The sequence below is a fragment of the Triticum urartu genome, unplaced genomic scaffold, assembly GCF_056163025.1.
Source record: "Triticum urartu cultivar PI428250 unplaced genomic scaffold, HENAU_Tu73 scaffold1220, whole genome shotgun sequence".
Classification (NCBI taxonomy): domain Eukaryota; kingdom Viridiplantae; phylum Streptophyta; class Magnoliopsida; order Poales; family Poaceae; genus Triticum; species Triticum urartu.
This window is the reverse complement of record NW_028259687.1, coordinates 1-11,303: the sequence shown is the minus strand read 5'-3', so window position 1 is coordinate 11,303 and position 11,303 is coordinate 1.

The following is an 11,303-nucleotide window of genomic DNA, read 5'->3' as shown; positions in this document are numbered from 1 at the left end:
TGGTCCTGAATATGCTGGCCCCCTGGGCCTGCTTCAAGCTATAGCAGATGGGACTAAGCTACTTTTTAAAGAAGATATTCTGCCATCCCGAGGAGATATTTCTTTATTTAGCATTGGACCCTCTATAGCAGTCATATCAGTTTTATTAAGTTTTTTAGTTATCCCTTTGGGATATCATTTTGTTTTAGCCGATCTTAGTATTGGTGTTTTTTTATGGATTGCCATTTCAAGTATAGCTCCTATTGGTCTTCTTATGGCAGGATATAGCTCAAATAATAAATATTCTTTTTCAGGCGGTCTACGAGCTGCTGCTCAATCCATTAGTTATGAAATACCATTAACTTTTTGTGTGCTAGCAATATCTCTACGTGTGATTCGTTAAAATAGATCTTTTTCCTATAAAATCCATTAACTATTTATATTCCTTTTCTTATTTAGTATTTGGGTTGGTAAGTTAAACTAGATAGCTATATGAGTGAAACAAAACAGCTTATAAATTTGTAGTAAAAAGAAAAAATCTCATTTCCTACGTACAAGAAAAAAGTGGAAGTAAACATAAGCAGTGTAAACTCTTTATCCCAAGGTTGATATTTTTTAATTAGTCATCATATCTTGAAGCGGCCAAGAATAAAGGATTCACGATATGGAATTCCATTACTAGAATACTCCTAGTTATTACTATAACTTAATAATCCATAAGAAGAATCCACCAAAAGTTAGTGAAGGGTTAGGAACACTAAAGTACATAAAGGATTAGTAATGGAAAATCTAAAACATTAGAGATTTTTGCCCATAAAAGGAATCATAATAAGGACTTGCAATTTGTAGAAATTATCAAGTAGTACTTTCTTCGGATTCCGATCCAGAGTATGTTCCCATTCACTTGTTAAGGAAATGGCTATCAAGAACGAATTAACCCTTTATCCATTTTTTCTTTTTAAATACCCCCTCCCTGGGGAAAGAAGAATAGTAAAAAAGATATGGAGTGCACTAGAAAAAATTTTCATTATTTCCTTCCTCTATCCATATTCATGCAGAATTGCTCATGAACTAATACCCAACTCTTTCCATTTATTAATTGAATTCCTATAACAAGTAACAAGTGTTTTATTCCAAGATTAAGTTATTACTGAACAAAGAAAAATTTTCATTATATTATAAAGGATGAGATCAATTCGGAAGCGCTTTTTCTTATTCTAGCAGACGGAATTCCTTTGGTCTAATTTAGGACTTTCAAATCTATTTTATTTTATCTAATTCTATCTACGCCCCCGGGGCTAGGAACAAAACAGTCCTTTCCTTTTTCTGATCATAGAGAAGCCGTATGAAGCTAAGGTTTCATGTACGGTTTTGAAATAGCGGTGGGAACTGTGATGTTATCACCGACTATGATTATCTAACAGTTCAAGTACAGTTGATATAGTTGAAGCACAGTCAAAATACGGTTTTTTTGGATGGAATATTTGGCGTCAGCCTATAGGTTTTCTGGTTTTTTTAATTTCTTCTTTGGCAGAATGTGAAAGATTACCCTTTGATTTACCAGAAGCGGAGGAAGAATTAGTAGCAGGTTACCAAACTGAATATTCCGGTATCAAATATGGTTTATTTTATCTTGTTTCTTACCTAAATTTATTAGTTTCTTCTTTATTTGTAACAGTTCTCTACTTGGGCGGGTGGAATTTATCTATTCCCTATATATCCTTTTTTGATTTTTTCCAAATGAATAAAGCAGTTGGAATTTTGGAAATGACAATGGGTATATTTATTACATTAACTAAAGCTTATTTATTTCTCTTCATTTCTATCACAATAAGATGGACTTTACCGAGGATGAGAATGGATCAGTTATTAAATCTTGGATGGAAATTTCTTTTACCTATTTCCCTGGGCAATCTCTTATTAACAACCTCTTCTCAACTTGTTTCACTATAAATAAGATAATACAATAATAGTAAGAATATTTTCAACACAAAAGCTCTCTCAAACAAGAGAAAGAAACATATCTTTTTCATAGATATTTAGAATGAATATGTTCCCTATGGTAACTGGGTTCATGAGTTATGGTCAACAAACAATACGTGCTACAAGGTACATAGGTCAAAGTTTCATAACTACCTTATCCCACACAAATCGTTTACCTATAACGATTCACTACCCTTATGAAAAATCAATTACACCAGAGCGTTTCCGAGGGCGAATCCACTTTGAATTTGATAAATGTATTGCTTGTGAAGTATGTGTTCGCGTATGTCCGATAGATTTACCCGTTGTGGATTGGAGATTTGAAAAGGATATTAAAAGAAAACAATTGCTTAATTATAGTATTGATTTCGGAGTTTGTATATTTTGTGGCAATTGTGTTGAGTACTGTCCAACAAGCTGTTTATCAATGACTGAAGAATATGAACTTTCTACCTATGATCGTCATGAATTGAATTACAATCAAATTGCTTTAAGTCGGTTACCAATCTCCATAATGGGAGATTACACAATTCAAACAATTAGGAATTCGTCTGAAAGTAAAATAAACAAAGAAAAATCTTCGAATTCAAGAACGATTACTGATTACTAAACTTTGATTTTGTCTTTCTGTTATAAAAATCTAATAATTCTTTATTAAACTTTAAAATTAAACTATAAAGAAAAACGAAAAACTACTGCTTATTGGAAATTATTTCTTATTTTAAATCAGACTAGATTTTCGTGATATAATATAATTTATAACTATAAGTTTATACACAAAAAAATACCCTAATCCTTTTTTCCTTCCTTGAATCCTTTAGTTTTAGTCAGTTCATGAAAAATTTTATACTATTAATTTCTTTTTATCCATAATGGATTTACCTGGACCAATACATGAGATTCTTATGCTATTTGGGGGATTTGTTCTTCTACTAGGGGGTCTAGGAGTAGTATTACTTACCAACCCCATTTATTCTGCCTTTTCGCTGGGATTAGTTCTTGTTTGTATATCCTTATTCTATTTTTTATTAAATTCCTACTTTGTAGCTGTCGCACAACTTCTTATTTATGTGGGAGCCATAAATGTCTTGATCATATTCGCTGTAATGTTCGTAAATGGCTCAGAATGGTCTAAAGATAAGAATTATTGGACTATTGGAGATGGGTTCACTTCACTCGTTTGTATAACTATTGTTTTTTCACTAATGACTACTATCCCAGATACGTCGTGGTATGGAATTCTTTGGACTACAAGATCAAACCAAATAGTAGAACAGGGTCTCATAAATAATGTTCAACAAATTGGAATTCATTTAGCAACCGATTTTTATCTTCCGTTTGAACTCATTTCCATAATTCTTCTAGTTTCTTTAATAGGTGCAATTACTATGGCTCGGCAATAAGAAAACTTAGAAAAAGTACAAATTATAAGAATTGCAAATCTAAAATAAATAACTAAAGAATCACAATTTTGATTTAGTAAAATCCATCTACTGCCAACAAATACCTCCTTTTTTTTTTTTTTTTTTTTCTTTTGTTGTGTAATTGTTCTATTGTAATTAATTGAATCGGTTCAATTCTTGCCCTCATATTGAAATGAATCGAGATTGATAAGGAGTTAGTTAATGATGTTTGAGCATGTACTTTTTTTGAGTGTCTATTTATTTTCGATTGGTATCTATGGATTGATCACAAGCCGAAACATGGTTAGAGCTCTAATATGTCTTGAACTTATACTGAATTCAATTAATCTAAATCTCGTAACATTTTCTGATCTATTTGATAGTCGCCAATTAAAAGGAGATATTTTCGCAATTTTTGTTATAGCCCTTGCAGCTGCTGAAGCCGCTATTGGACTATCCATTCTTTCTTCCATCCATCGTAATAGGAAATCCACTCGTATCAATCAATCTAATTTATTGAATAATTAGACTTTTGAATAATTAGACATAGAATCCTCTAAACAAAGGCGCACATATTAAAATAAATAGAAATCAATACTATTTTCTTAGTATTATTTGAGAATATCCATTTTTTTTAGTAGATTATTGCATAGTATTCTTTTTCACTTAAATGAATTTTTGTATTTGTAATTCATTGATATTGCAATTTGAATATTGCAATAATTTATATTGAAAAGACGATAGCCAATTTATTGGCTAATTCGAATTCGTCTGTACAATTCGTAAAATTCTTTCTTATTTCTTATTTATTGTTGAAATCCAAAATTAAAGTCTCTTGGCTCTCTTCACGCTTTCTCACAAACAGATTAAAAAATAGATTTTTTTTTTTGAAGTTTGGATAAACCATTGCTTCGTCTGGTGTCTACAATACATATGACTCATTATAGTACTAATTTCATTTTTACCAGATCGAAAAATTTTATGTTGAAAAGAAAAATTTATAGATCCAATGTCACATTCCGTAAAAATTTACGATACATGTATAGGATGCACTCAATGTGTACGAGCTTGTCCAACAGATGTATTAGAAATGATACCCTGGGATGGATGTAAAGCCAAGCAAATTGCTTCCGCGCCGAGAACCGAAGATTGTGTGGGTTGTAAGAGATGTGAATCTGCCTGCCCGACAGATTTTTTAAGTGTCCGCGTTTATTTAGGGCCTGAAACAACACGTAGCATGGCTCTATCTTATTGATACGTTACAAAAAACTTCACTCGAATCGTCTGATTCCTCTTTACCGAAGAAGCCTGTGCTCGAAATAATCGAGCACGGGCTTTTCTGGTCAAAACGTATCTTGTCTTTATCACTTTATCATGAGTTATTTTCCTTGGTTAACAATACTTGTTGTTTTGCCGATATTTGCAGGTTCATTAATTTTCTTTTTACCTCATAAGGGAAACAAAGTCGTTAGGTGGTATACTATATCTATTTGTTTATTAGAATTCCTTCTAATGACTTATGCGTTCTGTTATCATTTCCAACTGGAGGATCCCTTAATCCAATTAAAGGAGGATTATAAATGGATAGATGTCTTCGATTTCCACTGGAGATTGGGAATCGATGGACTTTCATTAGGATCTATTTTATTGACAGGATTTATCACTACTTTAGCTACTTTAGCAGCTTGGCCAATTACACGGAATTCGCGATTATTCTATTTCCTGATGCTCGCAATGTATAGTGGTCAAATAGGATTATTTTCTTCGCGAGACCTTTTACTTTTTTTTATCATGTGGGAGTTAGAATTAATTCCTGTTTACTTACTTTTATCCATGTGGGGGGGGAAGAGGCGTCTATATTCAGCTACAAAGTTTATTTTGTATACTGCAGGCGGTTCCATTTTTTTCTTAATCGGAGTTCTGGGTATGGGCTTATATGGTTCCAACGAACCAGGATTAGATTTGGAAAGATTAATTAATCAATCATACCCTGCAACCTTGGAAATACTTTTATATTTTGGCTTCCTTATTGCTTATGCTGTCAAATTGCCGATTATACCCCTACATACGTGGTTACCAGATACCCATGGGGAAGCACATTATAGTACATGTATGCTTTTAGCGGGAATATTATTAAAGATGGGAGCATATGGATTGATTCGGATCAACATGGAATTGTTACCTCATGCTCATTATCTATTTTCGCCCTGGTTAGTAATAATAGGAGCGATCCAAATAATCTATGCAGCTTCAACTTCTCTTGGTCAACGAAATTTCAAAAAAAGAATAGCTTATTCCTCTGTATCTCACATGGGTTTCATAATTATAGGAATTGGTTCCATAACCAACATTGGACTCAATGGAGCTATTTTACAAATATTATCCCATGGATTTATTGGTGCTACACTTTTTTTCTTGGCAGGAACCGCTTCTGATAGAATGCGTCTTGTTTATCTCGAAGAACTGGGGGGAATATCTATCCCAATGCCTAAAATTTTTACCATGTTTAGTAGCTTTTCAATGGCTTCTCTTGCCTTACCAGGAATGAGTGGTTTTGTCGCAGAATTAGTAGTATTTTTTGGACTAATTACTAGTCCAAAATTTCTGTTAATGCCAAAAACACTAATTACTTTTGTAATGGCAATTGGAATGATATTAACTCCTATTTATTTATTATCTATGTTACGCCAGATGTTCTATGGATACAAGCTATTTAATGTTCCAAACGCAAATTTTGTGGATTCTGGACCACGAGAACTCTTTATTTTAATCTGTATCTTTTTACCAGTAATAGGAATTGGTATTTATCCAGATTTTGTTCTCTCCCTATCCGTTGACAGGGTAGAGGCTCTCTTATCCAATTATTATCCTAAATAGGTTTGCTTTTTTTTACTCGTCTGCTCTATTAATGCAGAAATAAGTAAAAAAGTATATAATGCAGAAATAAGTAAAAAAGTATAATTAGATCTATCTCGAATTTTTGAGAACCCTTTGATAAGGCGTTCAAGGGGTTCTCAAATAAAACATAAAAGTAAAAACCTTCATTTCATGAAGGTTTTATTTTATGTAATCATTTAGGTGTTAATGTAAACGAACCATAACTATGTAAGCCTATTCCTAATAGATTTATACCAAAATAACAAATCCAAATTATAAGAAATCCTATCAAAGCTATAAGTGCAGAATTCGTACCCTTCCAATTTGGATTTGTTCTACTATGTAAATAAATTGCGAATATGGTCCAAGTAATAAATGCCCAAGTTTCCTTAGGATCCCAATTCCAATAGGATCCCCAGGCCTCATTAGCCCATACTGCTCCACAAAGAATACCTACGGTTAAAAGGGTAAATCCTAGGCTAATGACACGATAACTCCAAGAATCCAAACGCTCCGTTAATTGATATTTGTAATAATTTGGAAATGAAGGGACAGAGGTTCTTTTTAAAGCACTTCTTTTTGCATAAAAATATTTAATATCACTAAAGAAAAATGTTTTATTTAAAACATTTTTTTTCTTTTTAGAAAAGAAATGGAAATTATTTCGAAATCTAATGATTAGAATAGCGGCAGATAATAAGGATCCGCACAAAAGAGTTGCATAGCTTAATAACATCATACTGACATGCATCATTAACCACTGAGATTGTAGAGCAGGTACTAGTATCGTGGATTGATGCATTTCAGTTAAAAGACCCGATGTGGCAAAGCCTTGCGTTAAAATAGTACTTGGCGTAGTTATTGTGCTTAAATCATTTTTAGAGTTCTGTATTTTAGGAATGGTATGAAGAATATACAGGGCCCATGAAAGGAAGATCAATGACTCATATAAATTACTTAATGGAAAATGTCCCGAGGAAGCCCAACGAGAAACTAAGAATCCTGTTATAGAGAAAAAAGTAACTATCATTCCTTTTTCTGACGAATCGCGTAATCCTCCAAGTTCACGAACTAATAAGGTTATAAAATGAATCGTAATCACAATTGAAATCGTTGAGAAAGAGATATGAGTTAGTATATGTTCTAAAGTTGCAAATAGCATAAGGGGAAGGTCCCATTACAAAATTGTAAATTTCGAATTGATTTCTAATCTATTGTATTCTTTTTCAAGAATGCCGCCACTCGGATTCGAACCGAGATGCTTGAGCACTGCTTCCTAAGAGCAGCGTGTCTACCAATTTCACCATGGCGGCTAACTTCAAATAATAGGTAACTTAAAAGAATAATAGCTATTATCTTGGGAATCGTCGATATTGGGAAAGTCCATAAAATTTAGGAACATTAGAGTTTTCATTAAAATAGACTTCGTTTGGTAGTATCGTTTCCATTTTTTTTTTTTACAATAAACTCTTGCTTTGCCCAATAGAAACACAAACACTGCTTGAAAGAGTTGGAACTTCTTTTTTCTAACTTGCAATTATAGAACTAATTTTTTCTAATTAATTTCCCCTTTACATTTTGAAAATTCTTTCAATACAATGAAAAAAATCCAAAAGGGTTTCTATTTAATGATGAAATTAAAATAAAATGGATAAATAGAAAAGGCTTTTTGGATTTTTTAAAAATTTCTAGAATGAAAGTCTTTATGCTCTTATTAATAAGATTTACTAACCTTATGATTTTGGAGAAGATAGGTGGAAGTTGTAAGTCCTATTGTAAGAATACTCCACTTTTCATAATTTTCCTAATAGAATATGAGGATTCTATTAGGAAAATTATGAAAAGTTCATTGATAGGAAAAGAATACTTAGCACACAGTATACCAAACAAAACTTTTTTTTTCTTGTATATATAAGATAAGAGGGGTTTTTTGTTCTAAGAATATTGTACCGAGTAATTCGACACATAAAAGTACATTCAAAGAAGAATCCAAATTATTAAATAATTGGAATTCTTTTTTGATAAGTCAATTCATATTATTCCAAAATCTTATTATTTGTTTGTTGCCCAGAAAAACCCTTTGGTTTTGGATGCTCATTACCGCTCGAAAATGATCTTGATTTTACTAAAGAATAAGATTGTACTATGGAAAAATAAGTCTTTTTCTTCCAAATATTTTTACGAATACGCTTTTTTGACATTGAAGTACGTTTTTTTGGAACTGCCATTCAAAAAGGAAATTACTTTTTTCTAGTTGTATGTGAAAGACATCTATTGCTGCAAATCAATCCTTCTTTCTTCTTTTTATTAGTATTTATACTTAGATACTGAAAGATACTTAAATTTTGAATTATTTTTTACTTCATTTTGTCTAATGCGGATAAGACAACAAGAATTTTTTAACATTTTTTCTTTATATATTTTATACTTTTTTTTTAATAATATAGAATATATAGAAGGGTTTCTCATTTAAATCTATTTATATCTATTTATATATCAAGTATACTCCATATATAGATATATGGTATGGAAGCCTATCCCCCATATAAGATAAGACGGGGGGATAAAAAGAAGGGAAAATGAAAATAGTTAATTAAGTTCAGAATGGTATTCCATAAAGGAAAGGAATTCCAATCAAAACAAAAAATACTGAGTCTCTTAAACAAGACATTCTAAAACTTAGGTAATTTATAGTCATTAGAATTTTAGTTCTATATGAAGTAAGGACTATTCGATAATTTCTTATAAACATAGGTTTTCATTGGAATTCACTCAATCAGTTAATTATGGAACAAGAGAGCTGTTTCATCTTTGTTTTAAAGAAATATAAAAATGAATTATGAATAGAAAGTAAAATGATTCCACTTTTTTTTTTTTATTTTTATAAATATCTTTATTTAGTTAATAAAATAACTTCGTTACCTAGTTATTTTATTAACTTTTTTAATTTAACCAACTAAACCCATTCTTAATTTTTAATTATTTCAATGAGATAAATTTTGGAAAAATTAAGAATTTCAGTATTTTTTCTTATTCTTTTTATTTATTCTTTCAGAAAGAGATAAGAATTGGTTTGGTGAATCGGAAACAATTTTATAGAAAAATTGAAGTAAAAATTGAAGTAAAAATTGCAATTTCTTTTCTTATGGAACATACATATCAATATGCATGGGTAATCCCTCTTCTCCCACTTCCAGTTATTATGTCAATGGGATTTGGCCTTATTCTTATTCCGACAGCAACAAAAAATCTTCGTCGCATATGGGCTTTTCCTAGTGTTTTACTCTTAAGTATAGCTATGGTATTCTCAGTTCAACTGTCTATTCAACAAATAAATGGAAGTTCGATCTATCAATATCTATGGTCTTGGACCGTCAATAATGATTTTTCTTTAGAATTTGGATACTTGATTGACCCACTTACTTCTATTATGTTAATACTAATTACTACTGTAGGAATCCTGGTTCTTATTTATAGTGATGGTTATATGTCTCACGATGAAGGATATTTGAGATTTTTTGTTTATATAAGTTTTTTCAATACTTCCATGTTGGGATTGGTTACTAGCTCCAATTTGATACAAATTTATTTTTTTTGGGAACTCGTGGGAATGTGTTCTTATTTATTGATAGGCTTTTGGTTTACACGACCAATCGCAGCGAGTGCTTGTCAAAAAGCTTTTGTAACTAATCGTGTAGGGGATTTTGGTCTATTATTAGGAATTTTAGGTTTTTTTTGGATAACAGGTAGTTTAGAGTTTAGGGATTTGTTCAAAATAGCTAATAACTGGATTCCTAATAATGGAATTAACTCTTTACTTACTACTTTGTGTGCTTTTTTATTATTCCTTGGTGCAGTTGCGAAATCCGCACAATTCCCTCTTCACGTATGGTTACCCGATGCTATGGAAGGGCCCACTCCTATTTCGGCTCTTATACACGCAGCAACTATGGTTGCTGCGGGAATTTTTCTTCTAGCTCGACTTCTTCCTCTTTTCATATCTTTACCTTTGATAATGAGTTTTATTTCTTTAGTAGGTACAATAACACTATTCTTAGGAGCTACTTTAGCTCTTGCTCAGAGAGATATTAAAAGAAGCTTAGCCTATTCTACAATGTCTCAATTGGGTTATATGATGTTAGCTCTAGGTATAGGTTCTTATCAAGCTGCTTTATTCCATTTGATCACTCATGCTTATTCAAAAGCTTTATTGTTCTTGGGATCCGGATCCGTTATTCATTCAATGGAACCTCTTGTTGGATATTCACCAGATAAAAGTCAAAATATGGTTCTTATGGGCGGTTTAAGAAAATACATTCCAATCACAAGAACTACTTTTTTATGGGGTACACTTTCTCTTTGTGGTATTCCACCTCTTGCTTGCTTCTGGTCCAAAGATGAAATCCTTAGTAATAGTTGGTTGTATTCGCCCTTTTTTGGAATAATAGCCTCCTTTACTGCAGGATTAACTGCCTTTTATATGTTTCGGATATATTTACTTACATTTGATGGGTATTTGCGTGTTCATTTTCAAAATTACAGTAGCACTAAAGAGAGTTCCTTGTATTCAATATCCTTATGGGGAAAAAGGATACCCAAAGGAGTGAATAGGGATTTCGTTTTATCAACAACGAAGAGTGGAGTTTCTTTTTTTTCACAAAATATACCAAAAATTCAAGGTAATACAAGAAATAGGATAGGATCCTTTACTACGTCTTTTGGGGCTAAAAAAACTTTTGCCTATCCGCATGAAACGGGAAATACTATGTTATTTCCTCTTCTTATATTACTACTTTTCACTTTGTTCATTGGATTCATAGGAATCTCTTTTGATAATGGAGGAATTGGTAATGGAATAGCAGAGTTAACCATATTATCAAAGTGGTTAACTCCCTCAATAAACTTTACCCAGGAAAGTTCTAATTCTTTTGTAAATTCATATGAATTTATTACTAATGCAATTTCTTCTGTAAGTCTAGCTATCTTTGGTTTATTCATAGCATATATCTTCTATGGATCCGCTTATTCTTTTTTTCAGAATTTGGATTTAATAAACTCTTT